This window comes from Acinonyx jubatus, chromosome C2, assembly GCF_027475565.1.
Source record: "Acinonyx jubatus isolate Ajub_Pintada_27869175 chromosome C2, VMU_Ajub_asm_v1.0, whole genome shotgun sequence".
NCBI classification, from domain to species: Eukaryota; Metazoa; Chordata; class Mammalia; order Carnivora; family Felidae; genus Acinonyx; species Acinonyx jubatus.
Window position 1 is genome coordinate 61,720,381 of NC_069384.1, and position 25,765 is coordinate 61,746,145.

Below are 25,765 nucleotides of genomic sequence, written 5' to 3' on the forward strand. Positions count from 1 at the left end.
TAAAGCTGCAACAAAGACCAAACACATCTCAACTAGAGACCAGATTTATTTAGCTCTCTAGCATAGACTTTTGTTTTCTACACATATATGCGATTTATACGCATTTCTACTATTTTCTTACACAAAATATCTTTAGTGCCATAAAATTTACATGACAAATAAAATATGTAAATCACAGCAAAAAGAGAATACATGGAGAGAAGCAGACCCAGAGACGGCCCAGATGTTGAAATTAACAGATTTAAAAAATTTTTACTGGGGCGCCTGGGTGGCGCAGTCGGTTAAGCGTCCGACTTCAGCTCAGATCACTATCTCTCGGTCCATGAGTTCAAGCCCCGCGTTGGGCTCTGGGCTGATGGCTCAGAGCCTGGAGCCTGCTTCTGAGTCTGTGTCTCCCTTTCTCTCTGCCCCTCCCCCGTTCATGCTCTGTCTCGCTCTGTCTCAAAAATAAAAAAAACATTAAAAATATTTTTTTTACTGTTTATTTTTGAGAGAGAGAGAGACAGACAGACAGACACAGAGACAGTCTGAGTGGGGGAGGGGCAGAGAGAGGGAGCACAGAATCCGAAGCAAGCTCCAAGTTCCCACCTAGGGGCTTGAATTCACTAATGGTGAGATCATGACCTGAGCTGAAGTCAGACACTTAACTGACTAAGCCACCCAGGAACCCCAAAATTATCAGAGATTTTAAATAAAATAACACAAAAATCTAAAGGAGCAAGTAGAAAAGGTGACCAATATGAATAAAGAGATGGTGGATTTTAGCAGAAACATGATTATATTAAAGAAAAATGTATTGAACTCTCTATTAAAAAATGCAATATCATAGATTAAGCACTTATTAGACAAATTTAACACCAGACTGGAATCTGAAAAGAATTAGTATCCTTGAAGACAGGTCAACAGCGCTCCTGGTACTCCTTGTGTGTGCTCGTTCAAGTGAAGGCCTGGTACCTCTGTGAGGCAGCAGCTGAGGAGAATGTGGCACACACCATGGCAGATGAAAAGCCCATGGAAGGAGTCAAGAGTGGGAACAATGATCATGTTCATTTGAAGGTGGTGGGTCAGGATGGTTCTGCGGTGCTATTTAAGATTAAGAGGCACAGTGCATTTAGTAAACTGATGAAAGCCTGTTGTGAACAACAGGCTTGTCAATGAGCTTTGTCAATGAGGCAGATCAGATGCCAAAGGGACGAGCAGCCAATCAATGAAACAAACACTCCTGCACAGTTAGAGATGGAGCATAAAGATATAATTGATGTGTTCCTACTGCAGACAGGAGGTGTTTACGAAAAAATGGAACCTGCCACTTTATTCCAGAACTCTTCCTCCAGACCAAGAAAGAGTACAACCTCAACTAGAAAACTGCAGTTTTGGGGCACCTGGGTGGCTCAGTTCGTTAAATGTCCAACTTCAGCTCAGGTCCTGATCTCACAGCTCGTGAGTTCAAGCCCTGTGTTGGGCTCTGTGCTGACACCTCAGAGCTCAGAGCATGCTTCGGATTCTGTGTCTTCCTCTCTCTGCCCCTCTCCTACTCTCTCTGTTTCTAACTCAAAAACAAATAAAAACATTTAAAAACATTTTTTAAAAATAAAAAAAGAAAGAAAGAAAGAAAATCACTGTCTGGTTCCACCACATCCTGATGACTAAAGTGTACTTTTCTCTATTCTTTCATTTTCCCCTTCCCCATTCCTTTGCTGCACATAAAGTAACTTGTGTGTATGTACATGAGCATATTGCAGTTTTTAACTTAATGACCAACGATATATTTCGATCAATACCAAATTGAGATGGGATGGGGAAAAATATTGGGGAAATGCCACGGATATGGAAAAAATCTCCATCTGTGACATGCTCATTCAGCTCTTATTTTCATGTGTTAGTAAGGTATTTTTGCTCTCATAAGAAAACAAAAAATAATATAAAAACTTGCATACTCTGTTTGATTAGAGAATTTTAATGCTTTACATTTATCACTATAAACCCAAGGAATATTTCATAACATTTTTGTACATAGCTGTAACATGTAGGGTGATCTGTCTTAAATAGGAACAAATTACTCTAAAGGAAATAAATCCTAGATAGTTTTCCACTCAAGTCAAGCATTTTGTTGTTTAAATAAATTTCATGTTTAAAATAAACAAAAGAAATCAATAGAAGATATCAAAACTAAAGCTATATATATATATATATATATATATATATATATAAAATATATATAATATAGGGCGTTGTATGGAAACTAATTTGACAACAATTTTCATATATTAAAAAAAAGAGCTGAAAAAAATAACTATACATATATAGTCAAATAAATAAATAATTTTTAAAAATAGAGAAGTGTTTGAGATCTGAAGGACAATATCAAACCCACGATTACTGTAGAAAAAGAAGATAGAAGGATAAAAAAAAGTATTTAAAGAAACAGAGCAGAGAATAATTCAAAATGATTGAAAGGTGTTAACACATATCTGATATTCAGTGGACCCCATGCAGAGTGCGACAAAGCAAAACACACCTCTTCATAGTTAAATTGCTGAAAACAAATTTTAATAATTTAAAATGAGTCCGTAAAAAATAGACTATCTTCAATGGAACAACGTGCATGATGGTTTATTTTCCACTAAAAATAATTGCACAATGTATTATTGCACAAGGCAATAATAAAAAGTGCAAAACACCAGAAGTCAACCTAGGAGTGTTGTATATAGATCTATCTCTTCCTCCAAAAAAGGGGGAAAATAAAGTAATTTCATAGAACAAAACCTTAGGGAATTTACCTCAGCAGCAACATACTACAAGACACTCAGCTAAAGAGAACTGATACCAAATGGAACCGCAGATCTGCAAGAATGAATGAAAGGCATAAAATATAGTAAATACCTGGGAAAATATAAAAGACCTTTCAGTCTATATCTGTATTTAAGTCTATGTATATTTTTGAAAGGTTGCAGAGCATTTAAAATAAAAGCAATAAAAGGGGCACCTGGGTGGCTCAGTCAGTTAAGTGTTAGACTCTTGATTGTTGCTCAGGTCATGATCTCTCGGTTCAAGCCCTCCTTGGGCTTCAGGCGGACTCTTTGGAGCCTGCTTGAAATTCTGTCTCCCTCCCTCTCTTCCCCTCCCCCACCTTTTCTCTCTCCCCCTCGCTCTCTGCCTCTCCACTCTCTCTCTCACTCTCTCAAAATAAATAAATACACTTTAAAAAACAGAAAAGTAATAACAATACCGAATGTATTTAGAGATTGTTAGCATATGTAGTATAGAACTAAAATATACAAAATCAAGAGCACAAAGGGGAGGAAGAGAGCAAAAAAACCCCCACTAAACTGCATGTGTTATAGCATAAGATTATTTGAGTGTACACTGCAATGAGTCTAAGATTCATATTGTAAACTCTAAGCCTATACTTCCCACAAGGGTAGTCAGTGGCTACATGCTGATATTTAAATTTAGGAAGAAATTAATAAAAATTGAATAAAATTAAAAATTCAGCTCCTAAAGTTACACTAGCCACATTTCAAGTGCGAAGAACTACATATCCTTGGTGGCCACCATGTTTGATTGAACAGATAGAGGAGATTTCCATCAGTTAAGTTATTTTAGACATCACTGCTCTATATAAACATAAAATTACAACACAAAGCTATAAATCTAAATACCAAAAGTAGGAGTGAAAATGAAATTTAAAAAAATGTGATATAACTCAAATATGTAAGGAAAGAAAAACAGAGATATGTTATTAAATGAGATAAAGAAAAACCAAACATGAAGACAGGAGATTAAAACAAAACTATATTAATAATTATACATTAAATGGTAATAAACAAAACATCCCAGTAAAAGTCAGTGATAATAAGATTGTATTAAAAAGACACAATTCTATGCATTTTATGTGCAAAGGGAGAGAAGTTGAAAGTAAATGTGTAAAAACAATACCACTAAAATACTAAGATTAAGACATAATTTTATGATTAAGATATATTGTGTTAAAGATACTATTTAAACACTAAGATTGAGAAATTGGTTGGACATCTTAATTTCAGATGAAGGTTTTTTCAAGGGAAAGAATATTACTGGAGAAATAAAGAAATATTTCCTAATTGTAAAGAGGTTGATTCATCAAGAAGTCATAACAATTCCAAAAGTGAATGTACCCAATAAAAGAGATTTGAAAATACACGAAGCAAACTTCACAGATTATATGGAGATGACAAGTCCACCTTTGTGTCCAGAGTTTTTATATAACCATCACCCAACAACTGTATATATATATATAGGTCTATCCCAACAGCTGTACAGTCTTTGCAGGTACGCATGAATTATCCACCAAAACAGACTAACTACTACTTATAAAAAAAGTCTCAAACATGCTTAATAATTAAAATCATATGGAATATATCCTATGGATACAATGGTATCAAATTAGAAAATAATTTTTAAAAGCTATGTTTAATAACAAATTTTTAAATAACCTATAGGACGAAAAAGAAATCAAACAGAAAATTATAAAAGAGTACAAGATGAATTACAATAAAAACATAGTACATAAAAATCTGTGTGGTTCACTAAAACTGCACCAGGGGTATTTGTAGCTTAAATGTTTATAGCAGAAAAGAAGAATTATTTTTAAATAAGTAACCAACACTTCAACTTTATTTTATTAAAAAAATTTTTTTTTCGTTTATTTATTTTTTGAGAGAGAAAGAGAGAGAGCAGGGGAAGGGCAGAGAGGAAGACAGACAGAGAATTCTAAGCAGGCTCTGCACCATCAGCACAAAGCCCAATGTGGCGCTCTAACCCACAAACTGAGAGGTCATGACCTGAGCCAAACCAAGAGTCAGATGCCCAAATGACTGAGCCACCCAGGCACCCCCAAAATTTCTACTTTAGAAGCTAGACAAAACAACAAATTCAGCCCAAAGTAAATACAAAAAAATAATGAAGACAAAAACAGAAAACAACAAAATATAAAACAAACAACAGGTATCAAAATGTTGAAAGTGGAATCATTAAAAAGATGAATACACTTGACAAATTTCTAAACAAGACTTATTAAGAAAAAAGAGAAAATACAAATGACATCAAGAATGAAAAGGGACATTACTAGAGATTGTACAAAAAAATAAAAGGATTTATACCAATACATTCTACAAGTTAGATAAAACGGACACATTCCTTGAACAATATACTTATTTGAACTGATATCATAAGAAACAGGAAAACTAAATAGCCCATAACTGCAACATAAATTGAGTTCATAATCAAAAACTTTCCTACAAAGTTATTATGGGCTTAAATGTTTTTATTGAAATTTTATCAAATGTTTAAGTAAGGTATAATACCAATTCTACATAAGTTCTTTCAGATACTGAAGGAGGAAGAAACACTTTTTAACTAATATAGTCAAAACCAGAACTTGGCAAATATAAGAAAAAAACTAAAGACCAAGATCTAATATGATCACAGATGCAAAATCTTAAAAACAGAAAGACACTGAGTACAAATACACATACACACACACACAGTGATACATCATGAACAGATGGATTTTACCTCAGGTATGTAAATGTGGTTCAACATTTTTTTAAAAATACATTAACATATTTCACCATACTAACAGAATAATTCAAAACAGCATATAATCATCTCAGTAGATGTAGAAATACGGCCTTTCCACAACTCTCCCAAAGAAGAATGTCCTCTCTCATCATTTCTATTTTGTATTTTCCTAGAGTTTCCCTTCTGTACAATGAGGTAGGGAAAATAAATAAAAGCTTAATGTTATAAAAGAATTAAAACTGTGTAATTGCAAGCAAAATAATTATATATAGAGAGAACCTTCATAGAATCTACAAAAAGGCCAGAACTAAGTAAATTCAGTCACACTGTAGAATTCAAACTCACAAAAAATCAGAAGTGTTTCTATACACGAGCAATAATATTAGGAAAAAGTAAAATAGTTCACATCATTAGAAATTCTAAATACATAAACAATCTACTAAAAATATGCAACATCTCCACGATGAAATGACAAAACATTGTTGAGAAATGTAACAGACTCCAATAAATGAAGAGCTGTGCCTGTGTATTAATACATTAAGGATGTTTTTTCTCTTTTAATTTAATGTAATACCTATCGGGCTATTTTGAAGATAATTGACAAGCTCATTCTAAAATTTGGATCAAAATAAGGATTTAGGATACTCAAAACAATCTTTTAAAGAAAGTTAAATGACTTAACACTATCTACTTCCAAGATTTATTACAAAGCTATAGTAAGCAACAGTGTAATAATTTACTTAAAGAATTAACATATAGGTCATTAGAAAATAACAAAGTCCAGAAATAATCCCACACATATAAAGTCAATTAATCTTCAGATAAGGTTAAGGAAAGGACAAATAATAAAAAGACAAACCCAATGACAAAATGGTTAATGACTTCAATATATACTTCACAAAGAAGAAATACAAATGGCAACAAATACATGAAAATGTGTTCAGAATATCCAAAAGAACTGTAAAACGATGTTCATAGCAACTTCCACATTCATAATTGCACAAATGCCCAACAACAGGAGAATGAATAAACAAAATGTGTTATAGTCATGCAATAAACACTACTATATAATATAAAAGAAGAAACTATTGATACAAGCAAAGTCATAAATAAATTTCAGAAACATTATGAGGAGTGAAAAACCAACCACAAAAATATGACTTAATTATTTATATCATCCCAAGAATATACAAAACTAATCTACAGTGACAGAAATTTAAGAGCGATCACATCTACGGGTGGAGAGAATGAAGAGGAGATTGACCATAAATAACATGAGGGAACTTTCTGGGATAGGGTAGATGACATTGTGAAGAAAAAGTACAGGCAAGACACAGACTGAGAAAACGTTTTCATAGTGCATATATCTGACAAAGGACTCACATATAGAATATTTGTATTCTATACATGGTTACATGTACATGGTAATGTTCTGTACAGGGGTGCATAAAATAGCTAAAATTCATTAAACTGAGTGTGTAAATCTGTGCAAATTATTATATATAAATCACATCTGAAAATTTATATGGTGATGACCCACCAAGTGCCAGATTCTCTGCAACTCATTGAAGATATAGTGATAATCAGGACTGTTCTCATAAAATTAGAATTTCCAATAAATGGCCTGATTTAAACCTATTTGAAGACTTACCTCAACTAAATGCTTCTCTTTTTGTCCACATATGCAACTTTTTGTTTGTTTTTTGTATATAATATAGTAGAAGTGTGCTACCTAAAGAAATCAGGAACCCTAAATTTTATTCACATTTCTGTCCTGGACTAGCTTTGTGACCTTGAATAAAACATTTATCCTTCTTATACTTATCTGCAAAACAAAAGTATCAGTCCAATATTCTTCAAAGCCCCACATCTTTATGGTTTTTATTCTTATTACATATACTAATGATGATATTATCTATTTACTGTGAAGCTGCAAACTTGAGGTGAAAACTGTTCATCGTGGAAGGAAACAGCCCCAGTTTCTTGACCATAATATAACTGTTGTCACTTGCCAGTCTGTGGTATTGCCACTGAGTCATTTCCAGTGAGTTAAGCCTAGAGTGTAGAGAAATTGAGATCTGACTAGTCTTGCCTTTACTTGAGTTCTAATTGCTTTCTCTTAATGGCTTTTTCAGTTATGTTAATTTTAAAAATGACCAACCCAGAACTCAAATCTCCCAATCATAAGACCCCCACGGCAGAAAAGACTTTTTAGTTTGCCAGGTATACAAAGCTTTCTTGTTTTTTAAGTGAATTAGTTAAGATTCAGAGATGGGAAAGAATCTAAAATCTGTCTGCCCATAAAACATTCTCTTTTACAAACATTTAGAGAACATGCAAGAGTAAATTGCTCTTTTATGAGGTCTGCAGAGGAACATAATACATAACTTGCTTTCGCCGTGATTTTTAAATTTTCCCTTTCTCCCAAATTGCTTAAACACTTTTTGGTTAGAGAAAATGAGCCTCAATATGCACAAAACTTTACCTAAAGACTGCTTTCCATACCCAATGCTGCTCACTTACCCTTGGAATCTGTAACATTTTTACTCTTCCTTCATATCCACCCAGCGCCTTTCATATCTTTTTGTGCACAAACTTGAATTTACTAATATCAATCCTTTTTTCTATCAGCCTATAGACTCCTAACTCCTTAACCTTTTGCAATATCATTAATTAATTCATTAGGTCATTCAACAAAAACCGAAGTAATAAAAAAAATACACGCATGATGCTATGTAGCGGCCAAGATCAGAAGGGTGAAGAATGTCTCTGCCATCCTAGGGATTATATTCTAAGATCTACATATGTAGTCTATATTTTTAACATATAGTCTAATATTTTTTAAAAAATAATTAAATGTGTGTTTTCTTTTTATTGAGTCTTCTTACAGCCTTTTGATTTGCTCTGTGACTGTGGGCTTAGATTTGCTTTTCAGAACCCTTTGATTCAAAGTATCAAAGTACACCAGGCTTCTAAGCTGCCAAATATCACTATACTCTTCAGCGTGACATGTTTTGTGCTTACAAAACAGTTTCTCAGAATTCTAAAAATACATCACCCCAAGATCTCCCTGTCAAAGTAGTAAAAAGAAAAACAATTGGTGGGAAAGAAAGGATACGTACTGTTCTCTTCTTTTCTAGCTTTTTGCTTTTAATTCTTCTATTCATGTACCAGTTGATTGATTCATTGATTGATTGATTGATTTATAATGTATTTAGTGCCTACTATGAGCCAGGGAATATTCTAGATGAGTAACATCTAATCCTTATCCTAGAGGAGATCAGAATCAAAAATTCTACTTCAAACTTTTATGGCACAACAAACATGACTGCCTTTACCAATGAATTTTTACCACTATTCAAATAGTTGTTTTAAAAATAGACTAAAAAAATATTTAAAGGTAAAAAGACATTGTTAGTGGTGAGATATTTTAGTAGTTTCTTGTGTGTGTGTGTGTGTGTGTGTGTGTGTGTGTGTGTGTATGCATTTGTGTGTATATGTGTGTGCATATTTATATATTTCCTTACATTTCTCTCACTATCATATGCCTACAGAGGCCTTTTCAAACTACCTTTGATATACACTACATTGTAAAACAGCCTTTAAAATACACAAAAGATGACAGTTACAAAATCATTTTTAGACGAGATACTGCATTAAAATTTTAAAGTACAGGTTTAAAATGTCTTTACTACATCCTCAAACAACCCAAAATACAAATGATGCTATCACATACACACAAATTATCACATTCAATTTAGAACAAGGTGGCAATATTTTCTGTTCATTTAATTCATACAAAAATTACTTCATTGTTATGGATAGCAATAGTGAACCCACATTCCTCAATGAGTATTTATTGTGTTGAAGTTTTTTAAGTTAACAATCCATTCAATCAACACTAACAGGTATAAATGTATTACCTACATTTATAGGTGAGAAATCTAAGGAAAATCTATGTTAAAGAATTTGCTTTTTAAATACTGAGTACAGAATATACTACAAGATAATAAAATTTGATAGAAAGGATACAAAACATGCCCCAAAGAACCTTTAATAGCTAACAATTATTTTTAAATCATGAATTATAATAAAAAATCATAAAAAGTTGGTTAAAGGACATGACTTTTTTCCCTGACTAAAACATGCCTTTGGGAAATTTTTGTCTCCCTGTCTTCATCTTCCTCATGACATTTTATCAATTCTGAATTTCTCCTTGTTTTCTCCCCTCTCTTCTGCAATTGAAAAGTTTTAAATGACTGTTGAACAGCCCATTTATATTCTGAAGAAACCCTATGCAACTTGGGAGAAATGTGGTATCTTACACTCATTTCAATAACAATGGAAAAAAAAAGGACTACTTACTTTTCTATAATTGTAAACAGTACTTAAATCTTTTCATTATTAATTGAATGTGTGAAAACTTTTAAAATTATAATAATCTCAGACATTGTTTTTCATAAAGTCACATGATATCTCATTTTGCATTCCTCTAAGACTTCTGTCCTGTCTTGTTCTGTGGAAGTTCCCTCAGCCCTTTGTCATTTTTCCAGGGTGTCCTTATCTACTTATGCTATGATCTCCTTTCCCCTAATCCTCTTCTCATACCCATTATTTTCCAATATTATTAGCTTCGTTTCTTTTGACACAAAAGCTTAAAAGCCACTGCCTATTTCTGTCTGTGTTGCCAACTTTTCATGTCCCTGTCATAGTGACACCTTAAATCTCTGACAGCAAATGTCAAAATCTCCCAAACTGCTCTGTAGACCAACTTCAGCTAAATTTAATAAAGTATTGGGAAGCTCTGATTAAAACAATTGGCACTCATGGGAATAAATGGTATTAGTGGAACCTTAATCTAAGATACTGATATTTCAAAATATAAGCTTGACTTTTTAAACTATGTTTAAAACAAGGTAGTTAGTCCTTAGCATTTTGATCAACAATTTCAGTGATTTTCTACAGGTGAGTGGGGGACTGGATTGATTCAGCGCACCTAAAAGTTCAAATACTATCCATAGTTCCATAGCAAATAACAGAACAAGGAAATAAAATACAAAAGGTTAAAATTAAAGGTAGTTAAAAGTCTATTTAGTCCTCATTCTCTACCAATTACCTACAAACTTTGGACTTTTACTTTATAATCTTAACATACTTACTCTAAAGACAAAACTCTCATTCTTTCCTGTTTTTTATTCCTTTGGCATTTTAAAATATTACTTATTTCTAATTACTAGTAAATACTGAATGAGATTCCATTGGATTTGGAATCAGAGCAGATTTGTACAACTTAGCTAAAAAAACCTCAAAACAATCTTAAAATGTTTTCTGAATGTTGGCTCAAAAACAGGTTTTTCTCTACTTAACCTTTAAAAATGGTTTGAAATGTAAAAGGACAAAGCGATTCTTATACACAGTCACAGTGACATCCCACAAAGGCTAAAAATATCTCATTGGTTTAACAGGCCAAATTTTATAGTCCCTACAAAGTCCTAATGTTATTGTGAATGCCCTGTGATGGGTTATGTGGGTAAAGTGTTGTGTTTGTAGAATTACATGGTAACTCAAAGAGACACTGATAAGCTATATTTTGCACTTTTGTTCCAGATGCAGGAAGGAAACATTTAATCCATCTAATTTGATCCAAAAAACTGTCTTGATGACATTTAGAAGGATTTAATGACATTTTCTTTGGTTCCAGCTCTACTATTCAGCCATACTTCATCTTATATGATTAGGCTGTAACTCTGCAGACAGTTTAGAGCCCAACGCATCAATTCATAATTAAGATGCAAAAAAACAGCATGAAAAAAGAATTTTGCAAAGTATCCCTTTCTAATAATTGTAACTTGGAATGTTCTTTGCTTTCAACTGAGCCCTGAGCTGTGAAGCAGTTGCTTGGATATGGGCTAAAAGACTTGACTCACCCTAGGATTGGATCTAACTGTTCTCTTCTCTCAAATGCCTACCATGATTCAGAGGTTCCCAGATGTTGCCCACAGTAACAAAGGTATAAAAATGTAGAAATCAGTGGTTGCAAAGTAAATCAGAGGGAGCCATAACAGATCACCACACAAATAAAGGGGCAGTGCCATGAGTAGAAATGTGTCCCCCAAAATCCATTTGTTGAAGTCATAACCCCCAGTACATTAAATGTAACTTTATGTGTGAATGGGGTCAGTGAAGATGTATTTAGTTAAGATAAAGTCATCAGGGTGAATCCTAATCTAACATGACTAGTTATTAGAAGATGGAGGAGGGACAGTAAATTATACTCTAGACTGAGAAGGCACTTTGAGATCAAAAAACAACACAAGCCACTCCATACTGTTTGTAGAGTTTTATTCAAGATAACTTACTGACAGGCAGAACTGGCAGAGGACTATCCATGGCAGCTGTGTGCTTCCTTTCTGCCCCCATTCTCTGCCCTGTCCAGACCATAATAGAATGAGGGGGATGACAGTGAGGTCAAAGGGTAGTTATCCAAAGTGGCACCAACTGTGGAACAGAGATCTTTACTAGTTATCTAAGGTAGAGGCTTCCATGTGCCACTTTAGGGGAGAGCAGAACAAACCTTCCCTCAATCAGGTCACGACATATGTTAACTTCCTGGAGGCCTGCAACAGGTAACCACCAAGGAGGTCATTTCTTAGGCATGAGTCAGATGGAGGGTCAAAGACGGAGTCAGTGTTTTCAGCACTTCTACACAGGTATCCTTATCAAAAGAGGGAGTTTCATTCACACATACACACAAGGGTATCATCATGTGAAGATGAAAGCAGTGATCAAGGCGATGCCTCTATAAGCCAAGGAAAGCCAAAGACTTCCAGCAGACAACCAGAAGCTAGAGAAGAGACATGGAACAGCCTCTCCCATACAGTTGTTGTAAGGAGCCAACCCTGCTGACATCTTGACCTCATACTTCCATCCTCCAGATCTGTAAGGCAGTATATTCCTGTTGTCTAAGCCACTCCATTTGTGGCACATTGTGATGGCACCCCTAAAAAATTAACATAGACAGCCAACTTGAGAGATGGCGTGTGGTGCAGGAAAAGATGTCGGAAAAGGACAGCCTGATATAAAGGCTGAACAAATGGCAGATGCCATGGCAGAGACATAGCCATGCTGACTGACCTTTCCTCCCTGTGGAAGCAGGAAGACTAGACCCCAATTCCACAGAAACCAAGGAATTCACAAGGTGGGAGCAAAGGCTCAGACACCTAAAAGTTTAAGTTATATGGAGAAACAGCAATAGAAGAAGGCAAAACCTGTTGGTTCCTGTGAGAGAGTAGAGGCCAATAACGCAGCAAAGTAGGACTCTGACACTAGGGTCTCAGATCCATAACAGCTGGAGATGAGTGGGAAAGTCAGTAAGGAGTTAAATCCAGATCAAAGCAGTATTGAGAAGGTTTCTCTGACAAATGTGTGCAAAACACGTAAAAGTTAGAAGACATTATATGGAGAAAGTATATGACCTTGTGCTCATTACTTCAGCTTCCTTATCTGCAAAATGGAACCTACTATATAATCATCTCACTGGATTTTTGTAAGAATGAAATGAGATAATCCAGGCACAGTGTCTCATATAGTAAGCCCTTGGATAAATGTCAGAGGCTGAGTCAGATATATACACAACCGTAACTCACATATTCCTTCAAATTAAATGTGGACATTAAAATTTCTCCTTATCCCTTCCTGACTGCCAGCTTCTTGAAAGCAGTACCTGTAACTCAGGCTTGATTTTATCCCAGACAACACTTACCCAGTATTATGTATAATGAAAAGACAGACATCTGAAGCACGGGTGAATTATAAATGATGTAGAAGAAGGAGAGGGTGCATGCTGATTCCCCTTTGCCATTCCCCAGCCCTGACCTCTATCATCCTGCCAACCTAAAGCAGAGCTCCAGGCTGAATCCATCACTAAAGAGTCAAAACATGCTTGTAAATTTGGGTCTGATTTGCTCTAATGAGTTCTTGCTTCTCCCCCATTTCTAGGGGAACATAAAGCAGTGAATGACATGATTCACAGGGCAGATAACACCTCCTTAATATCTCTCCACATGCTGACCTATTTCATTACGGTGCACTTCTCAGGGATGAGAAGCTATGCAAAAACTAGAAGAAAAATACCTGAGAATCTGCCTCCTCCTGGGAATGTTTCAGCTTTTCAAGATTCTAGGTCATCCCTCTCCCTGATATCTGGAGTTCATTCCCACTGGGAGAGCAATCTGTTCACACAGCTTTTTTTTTTAAGAGTTATTGTTTATCGACAGTCTAATACAAGCCATATTCAAAAGTGAAATCTTCATAAATAAAACCTTCATATGAAGTGTTTTCTTTTTAAATTTCATCAAGTATAAGAGTAAGGTGCATTCACTTACAGTAATTCAATTATCAGTTAAATAATTGAGCCACCTCCTGAGAAAGGTATAATTTAACGCTTTACAAATGGCCAAATAGAGAAACTGAATGTTGTTGATAACATTGGTTCAGGATGGGTAAGTCTGTTTTAGGGACTGAAATGTGTCCTGTGGTGAAAGGGAGACTGACCAGGAAGCATTCCTAGCCTCTGGTGGCACAGTAGCTTCCTGTAACAGAATGTTGCTTCTGCACCAAATGTACAAGTTTCCTAGAATGAAAGACTATGTTCTCCAAGCTGTTGCCTCCATGAAAATTACTACCAAGGAGATATCTGCCCAATTTTAAACGTGTGGGAAAATGAAGCAGCTCCAGAATAGAGCCTCAGAATTACCCTTGAAGACCTCTTCCTCTAATTTTCTTTCCAATTTTTTTTTCTAGTTGGGAAAAAAAAGATGTGGGGTGTGTCTTTCTATGCAGGTATCTTTGTATCCAGGTGTGTATATGTTGAGTTTGTATATATGTTCTATATGTTTGTGTATGCACCTGTCTTTATGCATATCATTAGATCATTCCAGACAGAATTTCTTATGAATTTACTGCTTTTTATTTCCTAAACTACAATGTGACAAGAGACCATTCCTGAGAGCTGTCTACAACTGCCATTTAAAAAAAAATTAATAACAAGCTTCTCACCTTCTGTTTCCTCATCACAAAGCATAACAAATAGGATTGCTTTAGAAATTTAGGTTATGACTCCATTTTAAAAACAGTTCAAACAGGTACCATCCTGGCCATCTGGTTTTTTGGAAGGCCTAGAGTTCTTTTAAAACAAGGGAGACTTGACTTTAGTACATTCACAAAACAAGTATCAATCAGCGAGTGCAGATGCACACAAATGAGAACGCTAGTTTGTAAGTCCACAGCAATTGCTGTGATCATTTGCATATTCCCACTGCTGTGCATTAGTGGAGGTACAATCACTGTTGATGTGATTATAAACCTTTACTAATAAATTTGACAGAATTTTCCATTAAAATTGAAAGACTAACTCACTGAAAGATAAAAGATTAAAGGAAGAAGGGAAATGTCAGCAGGATCAACCCAGGAAACTTGTTGCTTCAAAAAATACCTTATTTATTATATCCAAACATGGATATTGAGGAGAATGGAACTGCCACAAGGTGGATGAATACTAAAAAACACCCCCTGAAGTAGAATTCTCGAGAGGTGAAAGGGATTTGATAGAACAAATTTATATGTAAGTGATATCAGGGGACCCTGGATATGAAATATTCTGCAAACAAAAAGTGGAGAAGAAAATGTTTAAATAGAAGAAAATGACAACATAACCTTCATCACTACTTCCTCATGATGTCTGTGCAGTCCAGAGACATTTATCATGTGCATCTGAAGCATGGCATCATGGGCAACTGCACCTGAGCCCATGAAAAACTCTGCACTAAGTAGCCCTCAGAGGACCTCATGATCCTGGAGTTCTCCAAGCTGGGCTTCATCAAGAAGATGGTCAAGTAGCTGGACCCGAGACTGATTATGGAACTCATCTTCATGCTCTACGTGGACAAACCAATCCACTGGCTCCCAGATCATATTCTGTGGATTAAGGTCACAACCCTAAAAGGATGCAAAGCACTGGGACCAGCAGAATACCACCTGAGAATTAGCATCTAACCATCCCTCTTGACTACATGGGCAATCCTTGCAAGTTAAGAAAAATCCAGAAACAGAAGGACAAGGTCTTTGGCAGTTAGGCACTGTGGAAGGTGCACATGACCCACAAACAGGTGAGCATGAGCCTGAACCCACACCAGTGCTTCAGCAGAAATAAGGCCCACCTGCATGAGGATTTCTTCTGGACATTTGCATTATTATTATTTTTTTAATAACACTAATTTGCCATACAACATGTCTCAAATGCGGCAGGTAATTTTAGGATTACAATATTTCAGGGACAGAGTTCATCATTAACCTCAACTTATTTGGTCAGAAACTTGTGTGTGTTTGTGTGTATGTCTTTTTTCTTTCCCAAAGAGATTGGAGAGGAGGTCGGGAAGATAAGAAAAATTTTAATTGGTGCATTCAGCCAAGCAGTTCAGCAACAGAACATTAATTTTTATTTTAATAATGTGTTTTTAATTGAATACTTTGCTGGTGCTGTACTAAATTGGATCTGTTATTTAAAATTACATTAAGAAAGATCATCCCCCTTCTACAACTCATGCCACCCACATTCCCAAATAACATGCTATCCATTGGGAAACAGGCAGAATAAATCACTATTCCTCGAGGGACTCCTCAGCAAAAAGGGGGAAGTATCAGAAGACTAGCAACTTGTTGTTTTAGAGTAAACAAAACTATGGTTGAAATACAGCCTCTCTTTCATACAGCATGTCACTGAACTCTCACTGTTCACTGAATTCTATTCTGCTTTCTCCTCCAGTAATAGGCTTGTAACTACGCACCTCCCTTGTAGCTAGGTGTGTCTATGTGACTATGCCTTGCCAATAGGTGATGGGGTCACTGTCAGACCAAGGGTATTATAAACTGTTGTGTATCTACTACAGGATTGCTTTGTACTACTTCTCTGGCTGGATATCCATTATGACATGGCTCTGTGAGATGGTGAAACAGTAAGATGGATCCTGGTCCCTTAGTGACCGCTAGATGTAAAATTTTTCTGATCACCTGAATACTTATCCAAGCATGTCTGTTTGGGTTAAGCTATTGAGATTTAGCTATCTGCTTGACTAGTCTAACATGCCCAACCTATTAGATATCCCACTTTAGTTGGATTATCTAAATATAGAAAGCAGAAAATAGCCATTGGTGGGTTTACAGCTTCATCTGACATTTTCAAGAAGGGCCAGCTTCCTAATTTTTGTGTGTGTGTGTTTATTTATTTTTGAGACAGAGAGTGAGCATGAGAGAGAGAGAGAGAGAGAGAGAGAGAGAGAGAGCGAGAGCAAGCACGATTGGGGGAGGGGCAGAGAGAGTCAGGGAGACACAGAATCTAAAACAGGCTCCAGGTTTTGAGTTGTCAGCACACAGCCGGATGCAGGGCTCGAATTCACAAACTGCGAGATCATGACCTGTGGCTGAAGTCGGACACTTAACTGATTAAGCCACTCAGGTGCCTCAAGAAGGGCCAGCTTTCTATAGGGGAGTAGGTAGTAGCAGCCAAATATTTTGGTGGTGATTAGAAGCCCAAGATTTGAAATTCAATCTTTTTATGTTTATATATATATATATTTTTAGTTTTTTATAAACACTTTCTAAAACTCCTAAGTATTTTGACTGAAAAGAAAAAAGCTGAAGAAGGAAGAATGTAATGCAGTTTGGTAAATAGGGAATTAATAAATTGATGAAGAGTAAATAGAATGGATGGATGGATGGATAAACAGAGAAAAGGAGAAAGTCCCGAATTTAGGTGAGAAAGCAAGAGGACATGCTCTTTTTTTCAACTTACAGGTACAAATGATGCAGTAATGGCATGTCTTCCCACGGGAGAGCAACATGAGTATGAAATTTAGTGTCAGAGAAACTTGCATTTGCTGAACAAGCACAATATGTCATGCACTGTGTTACATATTTCTACATGCAATCTTGTACTTCCATATGCATCGTTTCATAAAACCCTGCAAAGGAAAAAAATGATGCTATCAACTTTTTACAGTGAGAGACTGCTGAGGCTCAGTTTCACCATTTGCCTGAGGCAGAATTAGAGTTAAGTACTTCTTTCTCTCTTTCTTTCTTCCATTCTTTATTTATTGTTGAAGTTAGGGAGAAGTGGAGAGGGAGGGGGACAGAGGATATGAAGCAGGCTTTGCACTGTCAGCACAGAGCCTGTTGTGGGCTCAAACTCATAAACTGTGAGATCATGACCTGAGCCAAAATTGGATGCTTAACTAAGTGAGCCACCCAGGAGCCCCTAGCGTTAAGGTTTTCTAATTTTAAGGCCTATATCATCCAAATTTTATTGCTTATGGGAACTTGGTAGGTAATCCTTTGAACTTATCTATAAAATGAAAATAATATTTATTAATTTTAACATAATAATGTATACATATTTACATGTATTTTTAAAATTTAAAGCGATTATTATCATCAATATTCTGACTAAATTTTACTATAATTTGGAAATATCATCCTCCTCGGTTTCATATGGGCATATTTTGGATTTCATGATACTATTTGGATTTCAGGAGAAGTAGACGGAGTAGAAAATAAGAAGAAAAGTAAATCTGCATTGCAGGTACCCTGACCACCGCTGGTGTTCCAGAACTTAATTCCTATCCTGCCTCCAAGTCCTATTATCTTCCATCCTCACTTTATGTTCACTTTCATCTTTTTATCGAACTGTTTCTGTGCTTTTTGTTATTATTTTCCAGCCATGTTTAAAAGTGAGTAAAATTTGATTTTATACCAACTTAAACCACACTAATTGGGTATGTTGTATTACTCTTCACTGCCTTTTGAGAGATAGTGTCTTAAAACTATGAGTTATTATAAAGGCGATATTTTAGGTAATAAGAAGAGCTGAGGGGAGTATGTTTTGAGACTATGATTCTTGCTAATATTAGCAATAAGTATAGTTATTTTTTTATGCAACAATGTGAATATATTTAATAATACTGAACTGCATGTAAATATATAAGCTGATAAATTTTATGGTTTGTGCTTTATACCAAAATTAAAAATTGAAAAAAACTCGTTAAAAATTGTAAGTAATAAAAATAAAAATAAAATAAAATAAAATAAAATAAATAAAAATAAAATAAAAACTCGCTAAAAATTGTAAGTAATACCTGTTCACAGTAAAAGAATTACAAAGATAAAAGAAGCTTAGAAGTAAATGTCCACCTTCCCTTGTTCCTGGGTCTGCTAGGGAAAAGTCTCTCAGTTTTTACCCATTGAGGATGATATTAGCTGTGGGTTGTACATATATGGCCTTTATGATGTTGCACTATATTCCATCTACCCTACTTTGTTGAGGGATTTTATAAAAAATAGATGCTGTATTTTGTCAAATGCTTTTTCTGTATCTGCTGACAGGATCATATGGTTTTTATCTTTCCTTTATTAATGTGGTATATCACATTGATTGATTTGTGAATATTGAACCAGCTCAGCAGCCCAGGAATAAATCCCACTTGATCACAGTGAATAATTCTTTTAATGTACTGCTGAATTCGATTTGCTAGTATCTTGTTGAGAATTTTTGCATCCCGTTGCATCACGGATATTGGCCTATAATTCTCCTTTTTAGTCGGGTCTTTGTCTGGTTCTGAAATTAAGGCAATAATGGGTTCACGTAATGAGTTTGGAAGCTGTCCTTCCATTTCTATTTTTTTGGAACAATTTGAGAAGAATAGGTTTGATCTCTTCTGTAAATGTCTGTTAGAATTCCCCTGGGAAGCAATGTGACCCAGGACTCTAGTTTGTTGGGGGATGTTTGATAACTGATTGAATTTCTTTGTTGGTTATTGGTCTATTCAAATTTTCTATATTTTCTTCTTTCAGTTTTTGTAGTTTGTGAGTTTCTAGGAATTTATCCATTTCTTCCAGATTGTCCAGTTTGTTGGCATGTAATATTTCATAGTATTCTCTTATAATTGTTTGAATTTCTGTACTGTGGGTTGTGATATCTCCTCTTTAATTCATGTCTTTATCTATTTGGGACTTTCTACTGTTAAAAGTCTAGCTAGGGGTTTATCAACTTTGTTTATTCTTTCAAAGAACCAGCTCTTAGTTCTGTTGATATGTCCTTCTGTTGTTGTTGTTGTTGTTTCTGTATCATTTGTTTCTGCTCTTATTTTTATTATTTTCCTTCTTCTGTTGGCTTTAGGCTTTATTTGCTGTTCCTTTTCTAGCTCCTTCAGGTGTAAAGTTGGATTGTGTATTTGGGACCTTTCTTGCATCTTGAGATATCCTTGAATTGCAATATACTTCCTCTTAGGACTACTTCTGCTGCATCCCAAAGGGTTTGGGCTGTTGTGTTTTCACTTTCATTTGCATACATGTCTTTTTTTACATCTTCCTTAATTCCTGGTTAACACATTCTTTCTTTACTAGGATGTTCCTTAACCTCCATATGTTTCAGGGCTTTCCAATTTTTCTCCTGTGGTTGACTTCAACTTTCATAGAGTTGTATCTGAAAATATGCATGGTATGATCTCAGTCTTTTGTACCTGTTGAGTGCTGATTTGTGACCCAGTATGTAATCTATTCTGGAAAATGTTGAACTTGTACTACATTACTTCTACAGTACAGTACTTGTACTACAGAAGAATGTATGCTGCTTTAGGATGAAATGTACTGAATATATCTGTTAATCTATCCAGTCCACTGTGTCATTCAAAGCCACTACTTCCTTGTTGATTTTCTGCTTAGATGATCTGTCCATTGTTGTAAGTGGAGTATTAAAGTCCCCTACTATCATTGTATTGTTATCAATGGTTATCAATAATTATTACCAATTATTCCTCATATTTGTTATAAATTGATTTATATATTTGGGTGCCACAAGCTGAGAGAGAATAGATATCTACAATTGTTACATCTTCTTGATGGATAGACCCCTTGATTATGATATAATGCCCTTCTTCATCTTTTGTTATAGAATCTGTTTTAAAATGTAGTTTTTCTGATATAAGTATGTCTACTCTGGGTTTCTTTAGAACATCCATTAGTATGATAGGTGGTTCTCCATCCGCTTTCAATCTGCACATGTCTTTAGGTCTAACATGAGTCTCCTGTAGGTGACACACAGATGAATCTTGGTTTTTGTTTTGTTTTGTTTATTTTTGTTTTTTTAATCCATTCTGACACCCTATGACTTTGATTGGAGGAGAATTTAGTCCATTTACATTCAAAGTATTGAAAGGTGTGAATGTAGTGCCATTGTGTTACCTGTAGAGTTGGTGTTTCTGGTGATGTTCTCTGGTGTTTGTAGTCTTTCTGCTTTGATCTTTTTTTACCTCCATTCAGAGAGTCCCCCTTAAAGTTTCTTACTGGACTGGATGGGTGTTCAGGAACTCCTTTAGTTTCTGTTTCTCTGGGAAATTCTATCTCTCCTATTCTGAATGACAGCTTTGATGGATAAAGAATTCTTGGCTGCATATTTTCCCCATTCAGCACATTGAATATTTCCTGCCACTACCTTTTGGTGTGCCAACTTTCAGTGGATGGGTCTGTTGCTAAACTTACGTGTCTATCCTTGTACGTTAAGGACCTTTGTCCCTAGCTTCTTCCAGAATTCTCTCTTTACCTTTGTATTTTTTAAGTTTCGCTGTATCTCATGGTGTTGACCTGTTTTTGTTGATTTTGAGGGGAGTTTTCTGTGCCTGTTGGACTTGAATGCCTGTTTTTTTTCCCAAAAGTAGGTAAGTTCTCAGGTATAATTTGCTCAAATAACCTTCCACCCTTTTTCCCACTTGACATCTTCTGGGACTCCTATGAAATGGATATTGTTTTGTTTTACACAATCACTAAGTTCTCCAAGTCTCCCCTTGAGATGAAAAGTTTTCTTTCCCTCTTCTTTTCAGCTTCATTATTTTCCATAATTTTTTCTTCTATATCACCTATTCTCTCCTCTGCTCCTTCAGTCCTCATTGTGACTGTATACAGTTAGTTTTGCATTGCAGTTATAACAATTTTTTATTTCAGCCTGAGTAGTAATTAGTTTTTTCATCTCTGCAGCAAGAGTTACTATCGTGTCTTGTATCCTATTTTCAAACCCGGCTAGTAGTCTTATGACTATTGTTCTGAATTCTTGTTCAGATATATTGCTTACATCTGTTTTAAGCAAGGCCCTACCTGAGATCTCCTATTGATATTTGGGGAGAATTTTTCTGTCTTGTCATTTTGACTAAGTTTCTGTCTTATGCGTGTTTTGAAAGGTTGTTATATTTCCTGCACCTTAAAGTAATGCTATATTAAAAAGGGGTCATACACTATCCACAGACAGGCACTTCAAGAAGTATTTCTGGTGTATGCTATGTTCACTCTGCTGTTGCATTTTGGCTCCTTCCCAATGGTCAGGTCTCTGTAGAGATCCTCCTTGTCTGCAATGGGAAGTGAGGGTGGTGTTTGGACTTTTAACTAGGTGTGCTTTGATTTGTTTGTTGCAATAATCCTGGAAAAGGGGGGGACTAGATCCCAAAAAAAGAGAAAAAGGAAAGGGCACCAAAAAAATTAAGAGAATATAAAAATACTATAAGGCTGATTTCAAAGAAAAAGAAAAGAAGGAAAAGAAAAGAAAAGAAAAGAAAAGAAAAGAAAAGAAAAGAAAAGAAGGAGAAGGAGGAGAAGAAAAGGAAGAGGAAGAAGGAGGAGGAGAAGGGAAAAAATAAAGAAAGAAATGGAGTGGGGGTGGGGGAGCAAGCCTGGTCCTATTTCAGTAAGAACTGCAGAAGTGGTTCTGAAGCACTCGATTTTCAGTACATTTGGTGGATAGTCTTCTGGAAGAGAAGCTTGTTTTGTCAGCTTAGAGTCATTCCTTCCCCAGTAAATAAGCAGTTGCCAGGTGGTGCCTATGGTGTAAGTGGTTCCTGCCTCCATAGGGGGCCACTGTACTACTCTCTTCAATTCCACCCTGTTGTTGCTGGGGGTAAAAATGGCACCACCCAAATCTCTCATCCCTGGACAGGGGATCGCACACCCACCGCTGTTCAGGCAACCCTCACAGAATAGCAAGGGCAGTCAGCACGCCCTGCACCACAGCATGCCTGTGCTTTTTTTTTTTTTCCTTTGGCACATGACTAGGATTCAAAATTCAAAGTCTTAAAGGACCAGGCACCAAGCGGAGTCTCTCGAAGCTGTGTCTCATGTTCTTGGTCACAGAAAAATAGTTCCACACCAGTGCAGTGCACAGAATTTATGGTGTACCACTGCTAAAAACAGCAACACCGTTATATTCCCTCTGGGTATATCTCTGTCCCCTGCTGATAAAAGTCCTCCTGCTGGCACCAACAGGGTTTTTTGTCCTTGAAGAGGCAAAATACTTTCTTCCAAAAGTACTCCAGGAAGTGGGATGTTCTCTCTCAGTGCGCCCTAGAGATCCCTACACCACGCTATGTGTTCCTAGGGCCAACTTGCTCCTTCTCCCCAGGAGTAGGGGCCACAGCTTTCTTCTGGAGAAATTCAAAATTCAAATTCTCCTAAACCTCACAGTATTAGTTCTAAATCCTGTTGGGAAACAAACAAACAAACAAAAAACTAAACTACAACAATACTTCTCACTCTAGAGAGGTTTTCCTCTAGTGCGAACCTGATGCTGCACTCTTTCAACCCATCTCTCATTCTCTCCCTTTGTCTCTACTCAAAATGGCTTCTCTCCCCTCTGTGACACCACAGTTTCTATCGCCCCAATCACCTCCACGCACATCACATCTGCCACACTGTCTCCCTCCAACCGTGGAGATCCTCCTGCCACTTGGCAGAAGAATTTCCTGGGTGTTTTAAGTGATCTGACCTCAACACAGCTGTGTTTGAGGGACAACGAAAGCCCAGGATTACCCTAGTTCTCTGCTATCTGAACTTCTTTTATAAGTATAATTATTATGTATTGAGCACCTAACATGTACCAAGCCCTGTCTAAGTGTTTCACAATCATCATTTCCTTTAATGTAAATAATAAACATGTAAGATTGTGTTATCAGTGAAGAAACTGGAGAGGTCAGGTGGCTTGCCGAAAATCACATATTTTGGAAAGAAGAGTGGTAAATTTCCAATCCAATCTATCTGTATCCCAAACCCACACTCTTGACCACCATGCTTTATTGTATATTCTGTGGTGAAACTATCTAGGAGTTATATTCTACGTGTTGGGATTAAAAGTAAGCCTTTAAAATACTTTGAGCATAGAGAAGCAGTAATTATGGGTGGGAAAAAGGGTGGGGACTTAGCTACAGAATCTTAAATCTCATATGAATCCTAAATAGTAATAAAATGTTGGTGCTAAAGAATCTGCATATTAGAACTAATGTGAAATTCAGTAAGATGTCCAAATAGACAATAATGAAAAACCCTTGTGTTGATTCCTTAATATACCAAGGACATACCAAATCTTCAAAATATAGGGTCCAAAATGTAGGAGCAATACTGGGTTCTGAGAAAATGGCACCCTGTGTTTAGTTATTGTTATACATAATTAAAAAAAGATAGGTGGCCTCTGCCTTCTAAAGGAAAAAAAGATGCCCTCTGGAGGTAGGATGCCAAGGCGAAGAATTGCACTTTTCAAGCATTTGCATGTGCAGACTGCAGCAGGGAGCACATCTGAATCAACTTTTGAAAATAAAAAGCAAACACCCTGTACATTTTTATTTGGTTTGCATAAAAGGTGTTGGTGCCTCATGACCTCTCAAAATATGTATGGAATAGAAACATAATATTGAGATTAAAACAGAAAATAAAAGCAGTCCTTGGAAGACTAGGACAAAGAACGGCCAACCTCTGGGCTAGAAATGACAAAATAACACTTCATATCTTTAAGACTATTTTGATGGGCAATAAGTAAAAATTTTGACTGTTTCAGAAAGGGAATGATATTTTAAAACTATCAGGAATAACAATGCCTTTTTATTATTGGTTCAATTTCATATTACGACATTTTTCCTCTCCCTGTGCAAAGGTGGCTAATATTTACTTTAAAATATAAGCAGATCAAAGTTTCATCAGTAATTCCAGGATTCTGTTTTATGACCTTTCTTTTCTTCCCATGAAAAATTTTGACTGTCATTATTCCTCAAGGACCTAGAGTTTAGGTGTAAAATCATTTTGATACTGTTCATATACAGTTACGGGATGCTGGACAGTTATACCACTAGAGATAATTGAGCTGATTCAGCAAAAAAATGTTTGCTGAGAAGTATGAGGAGTGGGATACTGGGCCAAGAAAAACCTAATGATTAATTGGACAAAAATGTCAATCATTTCTGCTTTGCAGGTGAAGAAAGATATAGCGGCTATTCAGATACGACACTAAAACATGATGGTCAGAAAGATAGCAAATTGGTAATTTTAACTACACAGTGACCAACCCCCCAACCAAGATTGTAAGCACCCCGACGGCAGGTGCCATACATTAATTATGCATGTGATCCAAATATCTGGTTCCTAGAAGTCAAATTCTTGTATTGGATAGGAACTTAGTAACACAAGGTGGGGAGGGAATATAAGATGATGGAGGTGAATTTACCCTCAAGAAAGGAAGTTGATCTATCTTGAAAGCCACAGGGCTCTAACTGACAAAGCAGAGGTAATTGCCCCAGGTTATTCATAGAGTAAAACCAATCCCACCCAAGGTTAGGTAAATCAAATAAGTAAAAGCACAAGGAGACAGGGATCCAAGTGTAGTATAGAGAAACACTGAAGAGTTGATAGATTGGTGTTAAATAGATAAAGATCATTAGGGTCAAGGCCATGCCATGTACAAACTTCCACCTAACCTGGAGTGAAAAGAACCCTGGGATCTCTGCCTGTAGATAAAAATCTAACATAGGTGATGAAAGAGCTGCAAGACCAGAATCCTTATTGTTAAATGAAAGAGACCTTATGGGTGCTGTTTGAGTGTCTTGGTCAACTGTGTATTCCTCTACATTAAATTCTTTGATATATTTTTCTAAAGTTTTTTTAATTTATTTTGAGAGAGGCAGAGACAGTGTGAGTGGGGGAGGGGCAGAGAGAGGGAGTGAGAGAGAATCCCAAGCAGGCTCTGCACTTCCAGCTGCACAGAGACCAATGTGGGGTTTGAACTCATGAAACTGTGAGATCGTGAGTTGAGACAAAGAACAAAAGTCAGAAGCTTAATCAATTGAGCCAC

At 36.0% G+C, this 25,765-nt stretch overlaps 1 pseudogene; it reads left to right on the forward strand.

Moving 5' to 3' along the window:
• Positions 1-993: 993 nt before the first annotated feature.
• The window catches only part of LOC128315379 (small ubiquitin-related modifier 2-like), a 63,694-nt pseudogene continuing 38,922 nt past the window's right edge, over positions 994-25,765 (forward strand).